Below are 12684 nucleotides of genomic sequence, written 5' to 3' on the forward strand. Positions count from 1 at the left end.
CACAAAAAGTGGCGCACCGGCAGCGCAAAACTGACGCAAGGCTTCATAAATAAGGGCCCTGGTTTAACTCGAAGTGGGTAATAAGACTAGAGGTGAACGGTGGTAAATTCAGCAACCATCGTAAAAAGCAGTTTCCCTCAACCTGCAAACAATAACCTTTATTAAAACCCCAAACTCCTGCACCATAGGTAGCTGCACTAATGCAGTGCAAGCTATATACCTTCAGTGGAGGTAGCAGGATCCTGCTAATATCTGATCAAATAAGGTTACAGATTGTACTGGTGGTTTTACTTAATTTAAGGCTAGAATGGGCAAGATGGGAATTCCACAGCCATGATGAACTAAAAGTTAATCCTAGATAACAAAAGCTATCAACACTCGTCAGTTCATGCCTGTTGATACTAATTTTGTTCAACGTTAGTTTGCCCAGATCACAAGGCCTGGCGTGTGACGGTTTGTTTTTAGGTTCAGGTTTTGCATAAACAAAGCAAAGCGGTCCACCTGATGTCTCAACGCATTTGCAGTGAGGGCTAGCAATTGCGTCATCAGCGTACAGTGCACAGGAATTGGGGAACCTGCAAATCAAGGTATATCTGGATGAGAGGAGGATAAATGAACTGTTCAATCATTAATAGATAAAATAAAGAATAAGGGTGCCAATATAAACCCCTGCTTCACACTACTCTTCAATGGAAAATTGGAAGAGAGCTCACCATGAGAAATTAAGCAAACTCTACCTGGGAGATCTATAGGTAAGGAGTGCAGAAGGTTTACCAAAGGAGGGTCCGTGCCTTGATCAAGCAACATTCACCAAAGTTTTGTTCTGTTCACTGAATCAAAGGAGGCAGATAGATCCATAAAAGTGAAGTAAAAAGGGGCGCGCCTGGCCTTGTTATATTTAGAGATTGTCAGAGCCAGGTTCAAATATTGTTCATTAGTTCCTAGTTTCAGACGGAAACCCAATTGAAAGGGGGAGAGTATGCCCTTGTCAGCTGCCAATTTGACCAAACGGTCATAGATTACTCGTCCGATGATTTTAATAGCGCTGTCGATGAGGGAAATAGGCTGATAGCATTTGGGTGGCATACGATCCCCCTTTTTCAATATAGGAACAATTGTTGCGGTAGTCCATGACGGAGGAATATAAACTGATAAGCAGGTATTAAATTTATTAGTGATAAGAGGACCCCATATATCAGACATGGATTTCAGCATGTCCATAGGGACCCTGTCTGGGTCTGGCACTTCCCCACCCTTACTATGATGGATGGCCAAATCCACTGCCTGCAAAGTTAATAAAAGTGGAGGGGAGTTCTGTAATCTACTGCACAAAACAGCTGACATAATTGGGGCATCCTCAATATAGTAAATAAAAGCAAATGAGTAACCCAGTCCGCACCCAAAATGTTGTTTTGCAGGAGAGGGTTGGCAGGGGAGTTCCTAGATCTAATTTGTTTTACTCAGGTCCAAAAGGTTTTGCTGTCCTTTCCTCTGGAAGCATGTTCCAAAAGCTCCCAGTCTTGTTTGTATATTTCCCTCTTCCTGTTTGTAAGTATGGTTTTATACTCAATACGTGCCTTGGTGATTTTACTCCTTATCCTGGGGCATGCGTTTAGTACTTTCCTCAGCTTTCAGTGTGCCTGGGAGCAAGCCCCATCTAAATATCTCGGGTTCCCGTTCGATGTACGGATTGGCTTGAGCAAGAACTCACTGACTGTGCATATTAGACTATACTAATGTAAAGCCATCGAATCTTGTTTGATCGCCGCTAGACAAAAAAGGAATATATCTAAATGTGACTTAAGTAAGGCTGCTAATGAGTCTTTGGGCTTTTCCAAGCCCCAAATTAATTTTAAGCCATCTGAGGAATGTTGAGTAATGGAGATTAGTTTACTGGTACGCGCTAATCCCTTAATCAGTAGAAACATAGAAGCGCAAAGGGCATTGTGATCACCCCACTCTGTGGGCAGGATCTCTCCTTTAGAAAACTAAGGTAACAAATCAGGGCATACGAACATATAGTCTATGAGAGAGGCTCCCCCTCGAAAGGACATTAACGTGTTACTCTTTCGAGTGGGTCGACGAAGCTGTGAGCAGTAAGATACTTAAGAACCTCTGCCCCCTTATGTCCTGAGTGTTACAGTGTCCTTCCATATGATTGTCTTGAGTCCCAGGACCCCCACTAAGCTTTGCATTAAAATTACTGCAAAGGAAAAAGTGAATTTGAGAATCACGGTTATCAGCATTCATTTGTAAGTGAGATATTAAATTAAACAGGCTGAATAGTGTATAAAAATAATGTTAAGAAAATCATTATAAAAATAAAAAAAACTAATTAGTCTTTGGGACACGAATTGCTAACCCTAAAAAAGAATAGATCCTCATTTGACTGTGGTATTTCTACCTGGAGACTTAGATTGACCCAAATGGCTAGTCCGACGGCCATGAGTAGAAGGAATAGTGGGACTTGAATAACAAGCATAACCCGCAAAATGCGGTGCAGCAGTGAGCCAGGTCTCCTATAATAGCATTATATCAAACTTGAAAACAAATGCCCTCCAGTCCTCATTATTAATCTTCCCTTTAAGACCTGCCAAGTTCTAACTAAGAACAAATAGAGTTCTGTAGTGCTTGGACAAAGTATGGAGTGTGTCTGCCATTGTTCTTTGATAGGGGGTAGCAGTGGAGGTAACAAGTGGTTTATCAGATATAAATGCATTGCAAGCACTAGCAGATGTTGAGACTGCTTTTGGGGTGATAAGTCAATACAAGTTGAAGAGTGCGTCAAATCTGTTAAATGTAGGAACATAGTATGGAACAGAAAATGCATGCAGTGGACCTGAACTAGAACCGGTGCATTCGAAGATTGCATACTGACTATGTCTGGCTGTTTGAGATTGCCTGAGTTTGTGTTATCGGCCCCATGGGAGGTGGTTGAACCAACCCATGCATATATCCTTGCATGCAAGATGTCTTTGGCATGAAGAAACGACATGCTTCTATGTAGTACTAGCCTATCTAAGATTTTATTAAAGTATTGAACATAAGTTTTGCGTTGGTCAAAATTCAATGAAGGTACCCCTATCAGGACAGCCAAGTAGGGGCATGCAGCTGGAGGAAGATTAATAACTGGTAGTTTTGTCTGTATCTGTGGCTGTGCTGGATTAACTTTATGTTATGTTATGTTATTTTTACTTATACCGCGCACAGCTGCCCCAGCGAAGGGGCGTCCTGGCGCTTTGACAAGGCAAACACAACACAACACCGACAGAAGGAAAAAAGGCCACAGGAATAGCATGAGAGCTAAGCAAATAAGAAGGTCTTGATAGCACGTCTAAACTGAAGAAGGTCATCAATGGCCCGAATATGAAGAGGAAGGGAATTCCACCAATTCGCCGCTAGCACTCGAAAAGAGCGGCCACCAACTCTACTCAGCCTAAAGCGCGGAACCACAGCCAGATTCTGAATCAGAGATCTGAGGGTTCGCGGCGGTACATAAGGTGTCAACAGATTCTCCAGAATTTGGGGGGACGTACCCTTAAGGATTTTAAAAGCACGGCAGAGAACCTTGAATTTGATCCTCTGATTTACCGGGAGCCAGTGGAGAGAGTGCAAGGATTTGGAAACCGAGCACCCCCTAGGCAGACCTATCACCACTCTGGATGCAGCATTTTGAACTCGCTGCAGCCGGATGAGTTCTGACTGATTAATCCCAGCCAGAAGCGAGCTGGCATAGTCCAGCAGGTACAGCACTGATGCTTGAACCACCAGTTGTCTGGTGGAGGCATCAAAAAATTTGAGAATAGGTCTGAGTCCTCTGATAATGCCATAGCAGGAGGCCGCCACCTTCTTGGTGTGACAGATGAAACTGAGGGTCGGGTCAAGCCAGACCCCAAGATTTTTTATCTCCGAAACTGGAGAGGGGGTCACACCTAGTTCAGAAGGCCACCACTTGTCACCCCATAGCCCCGCCTGCTTGCCGACCACCATAACCTCAGTCTTCTTGGTATTTAACTGGAGACAGTTGGAGTTCATCCAGTTGGCCACTGCCCGTAAACCGTCACGGAACCTGGGAGCCTCCATATCTGAGTCCCCACTCAGCGTGACCTCCAGCTGCGTGTCATCAGCGTATGAAACCATCGTCAAGCCCCATTGCTTGACGACCGCAGCCAGCGGCCTCACGTAAAGATTAAATAGAGTGGGACTCAACGATGAACCCTGTGGGACCCCCAGGTCCAACGGATAGGATTTGGACTTACCAGGTGGAATCGCAACCTGGAATGACCTTTCCGCAAGAAAAGACCGAAACCAGCATAGGGCAGAGCCCTTGACACCTACTTCCTCAAGTCGCTGAAGTAAAATCCTGTGCGAGACAGTGTCGAACGCGGCACTGAGATCTAATAACAATAGTGCCGCCGTCCGACCCGCATCAAGCACAGAACGCAGATGTTCGACCATAGAAAGTAGGGCCGTCTCCGTGCTATGGCCCACACGGAACCCATTCTGGGTAGGGTCAAGAATGTTAGCCCTGGTAAGATGGTCTGCAAGAATGCCATTCACATGGGCCTCAGCGACTTTCGTGGCCCAAGGAAGCAAGGAAATAGGCCAGTAGTTCTCAGGTTTAAGGGGGTCAAGTGTAGCCTTCTTCAAAATAGGTGTAACAACAGCCTGCTTCCACCTAATGGGGACTACACCTGAGGAAAGTGACAGATTGATCAGAGACAGCACCGGAGTGCGGCATAATGATGACATATTCTTAAGCTGAGCCAGTTTCAACGGATCTGCGGGAGATCCTGACTTAATTTTAAGGCACAGGGAATCAAAGGCCTCCATAGATAGGGAGGGCAGGATAGTTAGACACTCACTGCCTCCCAAGATGCATCTAACCCGCTCTGAGTTTGGAGAGCCCGTCGAGAAGGTTCGGTAAATAGCTTGAACTTTTTCAAGAAAAAAGGAGGCCAGACCCTCACAATGGGAGTCTGAACATATTTCTGCCGCCGTTGTCCTCTTAGCCATAAGATCCTTTAACACCTTAAATATGAGTTTCGAAGGATTAGAGCTATTAACTCACTGTGTCCCTCATTTTTCTTTTTAATTATTTTTATTAACTTTTTTATTGACTGAAAAGCTTCCAGGATACATCATTAGCAGTTAGAGGTGATACAACATTGCAGTCATGCCAATGGGGTGTATACAAAAATCTGTGGATCTACGGATTAGGGACATGAGGCCGCTAATGACTGATGCAACGTGAGAACAGGGGGAACACTTGGGGGAAAGAGGGGGGACCTAGTGGGTAGAAGGATATGGAGAGCATGAGCCATGGATTGCAGGGGAGAGGGAGGAAAGCACCCCAAGGAGGGAAGAAAGAAAACTGGGGGAGAGGGGAACGGGAGGCGAAGACTGAGGCTGGGGGGGCAGAATTAAGCAGATTGTACAGGACGCATTCATTAGGAAAGTGATGGGGGAGGGATGGCAGAGGGGAAGGGAGGAGGGACGCGGGGCGAGCAGCGGGGGGTAGCAGAGTGTGATGAAGGCAGGGGGGATGAAGTCATATGCATACTAGAGAGGCATTGGTGCTGGTGCTGTCTGGGACGCCGCGGCGTGTTGCGAGGTGTTCGAGGAGTCGCGTTGGTGGGCCAACTTGAATTGGTGGGACAATGTGGCCCTTTCCAAGGATATGGGAAGCTTGCGCAGGCCCCGTGCCTCCTCCTCCCGCAGGGCATCTTCCTCTGCTGTAGCCCATTTTTTCACCGCACCGACCCATGCCTCAAAGGAAGGTCCGGTAGCTGCCCGCCAGTGCATGACTATGTTCATTTTGGCTAAAAGCAGGGATAGTGCAGCATATCTGACCTGCACCTAATGTGTCTTTGGTCTGCGGAAGGTTACTATCACAACTGCCTCCCAAGAACGTAGGTCTGCGAGGCCAGTGAGGGTGGAAATCGAGTCAAGAATGGCCGACCAGTAGGCCTGAAGGGTTGGGCAACTCCAGAACATGTGCAAAAAGTGCGCATCTGGGGATTGACAGCAGGGGCATAAGAAATGAGTGTTGGGAAAGAACCGCTGCAGGCGCGCTGGGGATTGATAGGCCCGGTGTAGGATATAAAATTGTATATTTTTTAACCTAGCGTTTCGTGAGACTTTCTTAGGGAATTCTAGCGCCCTATCCCATTCCCGGTCATGCAATGGGCGCCCGAACTCGTCCTCCCAAGTAGCCCTCAGAGTGAGTAAAGGTGTGTGTGTGAGTTCCCTGATTGACTTATAAAGCCAAGTGACAAGGTGTCTGCCGCAACCCATGTAAAGGATGGTGTGAATGACCGGGTGCGTCGCAGGTTTGCCTGTTGTTAGGTCGCTGTGTGGGCGGAAGCAGTCAATGAGTTAGAGATGCGTCAGAAATTGTCCTGGCGGGAGGCCGTGGTCCTCTACGAGCCGGTCATATGGGCGAAGTTGGCCCTCTGCAAATAATGTCTCCGCCTCCGTGATCTCAGAGTCTGTACATGTGTGTACCATAGCGCTTGTGAATTAAAAGTCCCTTCGGGGCCAGCCTGCTAGTGGTAGTCGCGGGGAATAGCAAGGAGTTCCTGGCGCCATACGGTGTATACGTAACATACATTGGCGGGCTACGGACACCTGTATGGGATATGCCCGACGGGGCCTGGTGCTGGGGAGCAGTAGGCGACGGAGTTCGGGTGTGGGAATAGGGCCGTGGGCAGTATGACTTTCCCCGGAGTGTTTGCCGGCAGTCCAGTAGGACAGCCACTGAAGTTGTGCTGCTAGGAAGTACGACTCGAAGGCAGGGGCTCCCAGGCCTCCCTGTGTGGTGGGTAGTTGGAGTTTGGCGAGGGATATTCTGTGACGGCCGTTTCCCCACACGAGTGTGCGCAGCAGCGTTTCCAGCTCCCGGAAGAAACTTCTAGGTGGGACAACCGGATGGTTGGTAAAATGGTATATCAGTCGGGGGACGATAACCATTTTAGCGAGTGCCACCCGACCGATAGGGGCCAGTGGGAGGTTTTTCCAGAATCCCACGAGGCGCGGATGCTGGCGAGGACTCTACGATGGTTGCCTTTGTAAATGTCGGAGGGCGAGCGATAGAGGCGGACACCTAGATAACGAGGGGCGCCCATGGCCCAGGAGAGGTTCTGCATACCGATCCGGACTTCCCGAGGGTCGAGCGAATGATGTAGGGGGTACACCACCGATTTCTCCCAGTTCACTTGGAGGCAAGATGCCTCTGCGAACTCGGATAGGATCGTCCAAATGGGGGTTAGATCCTCAGTGATGTCCCGAACATAAAATAGAAGATCGTCCGCGTACATAGAGAAGCAGTGGATCGGATCGTCTATGGGGATGCCCCACACTGCACCCCCCCAGGCGCAGACGAATCGCCAACGGTTCTAGAGCCAAGGCGAAGATCAGCGACGAAAGGGGGCAGCCCTGTCTTGTGCCCCGTTTGACTCGCAGCGGGCCGAGAGGTATTTGCCGAGTCTGACTCGGGACGTTAGTTTAGTGTAGAGCAGCCGAGTGTATTGTAGAAGGGTGGGACCTATGCCCGTTCGACGGAGAACATCAAAGAGGTTTTAACCAGGTTACTGTGTTGAAGGCTTTTTCGAGATCTATGATAATGCAGGCCGCGAGTGGAAAGGTGTCACCCACCTGATCCTGAATATGAAAGACCCGCCTGATGTTCTGGGAGGTGTTCCTGCCGTGCACAAAACCGTTTTGGTCTGGGTGTATTAGGGGACGAAGTATTTGTTCAAATCGGGTGGCCAGAATTTTCCCCAGGAGTTTACAGTCCGCTGAGAGAAGCGTGATGGGGCGATAGGAGGATAGCAGTTGCGGGTCCCTATGCGGTTTGAGAAAGGATACAATCACCGATTCCCTGAGAGAACTTGGGAGTTCCCCACGCTCAAGAGCATCGGCAAACATGGCTGTTAAACGGGAAGTCAACCATGTGGAGAAGGGTGTCCCTAGCTGCCTCGCGATATGGGGAAGTGGCAGTGGATCTAGGAATTGGAGATCACTTCCTGCCGTTGGTGTGTCTGGGTGCTGTACACGGCAAGATAATAGAGCTGGAACGCGTCAAGTATGCCCTGTTGGGAACGCACCAGTGTGCCCGCGGGGGTCCGAATTTCGGTAATTGGTGTCGCGTCCGAGTTTGGACGCACCAGCCACGCCAGCAGTGTGCCCGTTTTGTCCCGCTCCTTGTGGACACGAGTGGCATAGGCTCGGAAATTGAATTTGCGCATATCCGCTAGAGCGGTTGCATATTTCGATTTGGCCTCGGACACCTGGGCCGCTGTGGCCGACTGAGCATCCTCCTTCTTGGTGAGGGTTGCTAGTGTCCGCTCTGTGTCGGCGAGTGTGCGTTCGAGCGTGCGGAGGGCCCCGCTATCTGTTTAATGCAAGCGCCCCATGTCACTACTTTGAACGTGTCCCATTCCACGAGTCTGGAGGCGGCGGTCCCGACGTTGTAAGTGAAGTATTCGTGGATCGATTGCGCATGATCGTGTCTAAATACCTGATCTGTGAGACAGTCTCTCGGGAGGCACCAAGTGGGCACCGGAGGGTGGGGTGGTCTCCACCGGAGCCGCAGGAGCCGCAGGATATGTGCGTCGTGGTTGGAGATTACGCAGCCTAAGTAATCAGTGTGTTGGACCTTGGGTATGAGTGACGGGGTGCATAGAAACCTGTCCAGTCTGGTCCGCAGATTATGGGGGATGGAGTGGAACGAATATAGCTGACTAACGGGATGGTGCGCTCTCCAAGCGTCCACTAGGGACCAGTGTGTAACCCAACGACGGAACCTCACAGATCGTGTGTGGGCTGGGGAATGTGGAGGCGGTGGATGGGATCTGTTGAGTGTAACGTCAAGCTCACAGTTGTAGTCGCCCCCCAGTATCCACAGGAGCGTGGCGAATTGGGCAAGCACGCCCGAGAGGGAGTCCCAGTACCTATCCTGCTCCGTGTTGGGTACGTATATGCTACCTAAGAGGACCGGCTGCCCGTCCAGTAGACCCTCCAACAGGACATATATTCCCTCCTTGTCCATCACCCTACGCGTCTCCCGAAAGGGGGTACCAGGGCGAACCCAGATAAGCGCGCCGCGTATCTCTTACGTGGCGTGTGTAAGCCGCGCACGTTCAGGGTGAGTATGCTAAGATCTGTGTGCTGCTTGGGAGGGTAGAAGAGGGGTGGCCTGCGCCTATATGGGGCTTCGCTAGTATGGGATATATGGGCGCGCTCATGAGTGTGGTGGCGCGGCGTGTGGAGATATCCCCCGTGTGCCTTCCTCTACGCGTGTCATTTGCCCTTATGCTCATGTCTTCTGTGGGGCGTTGGGGAGAAGAGAACAGGGGAAACAAAACTAACAACTGGATGGGGAAACTGTCCCAATACGTGGGGAGCATCGGCGAGCTCGATGCGTCCAAACTAGCTCTCCTAGAATCAGGGAGCTAACAGTCAAATCTAGGGGGTGGCCGGCTCGGCCTGCGAGGCAAGTTCCGTATCGGGCGTTTGCAGGAGAAGTGGTTGTCCATACGGGGTGTACCGTGTTCATCGTGTCCTGACAGGGGTTGTGAGTGGACCCCAGAAGGGGTGCCCACCCGTAGTGATCCTCCAGCCGAGTATATTGTCTGTGGGCAGTCTATGATATCACTATTGGGCAGAGTCAGCGATCAAGGGTGTGACCGGGGACATGGTGATGGAGTCAGCAGTGAGGCGGGGTGAGTTGCTGTCCTGCTCACCACTTGATGTAAACAGGTGTGGGATCCCCTCGATGTCTTCCTCTGACTTGGGTGCCCTGAGGTCAGCTACGGCTTGTAGGGCTCTGCGCCATTCCTGCATAAGCTGCTCTAGGTCTGGGGATTCAACGTCTTGGCGTTTAGTAGTATCTCTCCAGTTCTGTTGCCCTTGATGTTGCGTTTGCTGTGTGGCTCTCTTCCTATTGCGGGGTGTCCTGCGTCCGCGTTGCTGTGGTTGGGTCGTAGCGGAGCTGCGCGTGCAGTGGAGATCCGCCCAGTCGCAGGCCTCCTCGGCTTCAGCGAAAAAGTGCGTGGAGCCTGCGTGGATTACTTTCAGGCGGGCAGGGCAGAGCAGAGAGTACTATACGCCATTCTCCCGTCGGCGTCGTTTCACCTCCAGGAAGGACGCCCTAAGTTTTTGCACCGCCTTGGCGTAGTCCGGGAAGATCATTACATGTTGGTTTTTGACCTGCAGGGGGCCCACACATCTGGCAGCCCGCAACACTGTGGCCCGGTCCTGAAAATGAAGGAATTTCGCCAGCAGGGGACGGGGGGGCGGCCGCGTATCTGTCTCCCAGTTGGGATCCGCTGGGCCCGTTCCAACGAGAAGAAGGCGGTGCGGTCCTTTGTCGGACTAAAGGATTTTACCCAGGCCTCAACATATTCGATGGGGTGTGTTCCCTCCACCCCCTCCAGCAATCCTATTACACGTATGTTGCAGCGCCGGGAGCGTCCTTCCAACTCGTCCACTCGGTCCTCTACCATGGCCAGACGGTCCATGGCCGAAAGGAGTGTCGCTTGCTGGGTCTTCAAAGTGGGGTGGACTTCCGCCAAGGTCTTCTCTCCCTCTCGGACCCTGTCCACTACTTTCCGCTGGTCGTCGCGGAGTAGGTTGATGTCTGTGGTGAGAGAGCCCAGGCGTTCCTCCATGGAAACCCTGGAGATTTCAATGGCCGCCAGGACTTTGCCCAGTTTGTCAGATATGGTAGGGTCCGGCTGCTACGAGGGCGTCTTGGGGAGGGCGCTAGTGCAAGGTTGGTTTTCCTGCGCAGTTTCAGGGACCGTCGTCTGCTGCGTGGCTCTTGTCTTCCCCATGCCGTTGGTCCGGGGTGTAGCGTCTGCGTTTTTCGTCTGCAGACGCGGAAGCGAGGTCGGGGCGTTGCTCCCCGGCGTGGCTGTTGATGGCTTGCCGTCTTCTTGTGATAGGGGGCGTAGTGCGCCCTGAGATCGCCGGCGCCCCAGCGGGGGCCGCTTCGCCGTGTCACCAATCGTGCTCGTTAGCTGGGGCCCACCACACTTGGTAAACCTTGTGCCAATCCACACTGCACACCCGCTCTAGCAAACGGAGCGGTGGGTCACCCCTCGAAAGCCGTTGGACGCCAGACCAATAGGGATGGTCGGGTGTAGCCCCGGGAATACCGTCCGCTGTGGAGAAATCGGGAAGGGGGGCCGGGTCCTTGCCCAAATCAGTCGACCCTGGCCGCCATCTTAGGGTCAGCCAGTGGCAATTGTGGCTGTCTGTGTGCCCGGCTATCAGGGACAACCTGCGGTAGAAGAGGGGGGGGCCCCGGGAACAACTGTTGGGCACCACACTCACCCCCAGAAGACTGCTCACAGGGTCGGGAGCGTCCTGTGTGTCAATGGTGTCCCGGCGTGGGCGCCATGTTGGGGTCAGGCAGGCTCCAGGTCCAGCGGCTCCCGCCAATTTTCTGTGCCCCCCGGGGGGTTAGAGGCCGACCCACCGGCTCTCCTCGGGTACACGTGTGTGTCTTGGGGCTGGGCCGGGGTCTTCTCAGCCCCCGCAGCAGTCCACAGCAGTGTGGTGGTGCCCAGCGCCCGCCGGACGTCTCCGCCCCGCACCAGGACGGCACCGGCGGTCCACCAGTAGTAGGCGCGGGTTTCAGGCACCGAGTACAACGGCAGGAGGGGGCCACTGAGGTGCTAGAATCGGCCCTCACCTCCGCCGAGCAGCGCCAGCCTGGGCAGGACGTGGCTGGTCTCCCCCGTCACTGTCATCAACGGATCGCCGCCATTTTAGTCTCTGGTCCGCGGCGCCGGGGCGTTGCAGGATTCTAGCTCCCCCAGCGTAGAGAACCCGGGTTTCACCGACGTGTTCGGTGCTGCAGGTGATCCCGTGGCTGGAGGGGGTGTTCCTCCCCGAAAAGGACAAGTATAAACGGGCTATTGGGCCACCCGTATCAGGAGCCTCAGCAAGCAGCAGCCGCCATCGTGGCCCGCTAAGCCACGCCCCCCTCACTGTGTCCCTCATGGTGTTAGAAAAGGAAGTTGAAGTAGGCAAATTAACTACTTTCTGGCTAGTAAAAATATTTTTGTTACGTAAGTGGCCTGTGTGTGTTGATAAATTGATGACAGCAAGCGGAGCAAAATATGCTCTACCAGAGATTCTTCAGGTATATTATTCACAATAGGCTGTCTATTAGGAGCGCTAATTATATTTCCTTTAGAGTATCCTAAATGGCCGATACCAAATGCAGTCATTTTGGACTCAAAAGTGTCCAGGCGTGAGACCAGAGGAGAAAGTACAGTATTAATCCTTGAAAACACTTTCTCAGAAAAAGTCTTTAGGTGGCTAGCCAAAAGGTCATTGATAGAATTATAATGCAGGACTTGTCTTCCTGTGTGAGTAGGGGTAAAACTGGGTCTCCTGGGCCTGATGATGAATCAGTCACAGGCTCAGTCTCAGACACTTGTAAAGTCTCAGGAGAAAATGGAGGAGGGCTAGCCATCTGCTTGCGTGCCTTGTGTTTAGATCTCTTTAGCAATGCGGTATGTACATACTTACTGTTTACAACATTAGGAGTAGGGGGAAATGGCTATAGGCGGAATGGCATCACAATTCATTGTAGATCCTCGAATAGTAGTAGAAATAGAACAGTTTAGGGGTAAAACTGTGTGCGTATCTGGAGGGAGGAAGAGAGGA

The sequence above is a fragment of the Lissotriton vulgaris genome, chromosome 11, assembly GCF_964263255.1.
Source record: "Lissotriton vulgaris chromosome 11, aLisVul1.2, whole genome shotgun sequence".
In the NCBI taxonomy this organism is placed as follows: Eukaryota; Metazoa; Chordata; class Amphibia; order Caudata; family Salamandridae; genus Lissotriton; species Lissotriton vulgaris.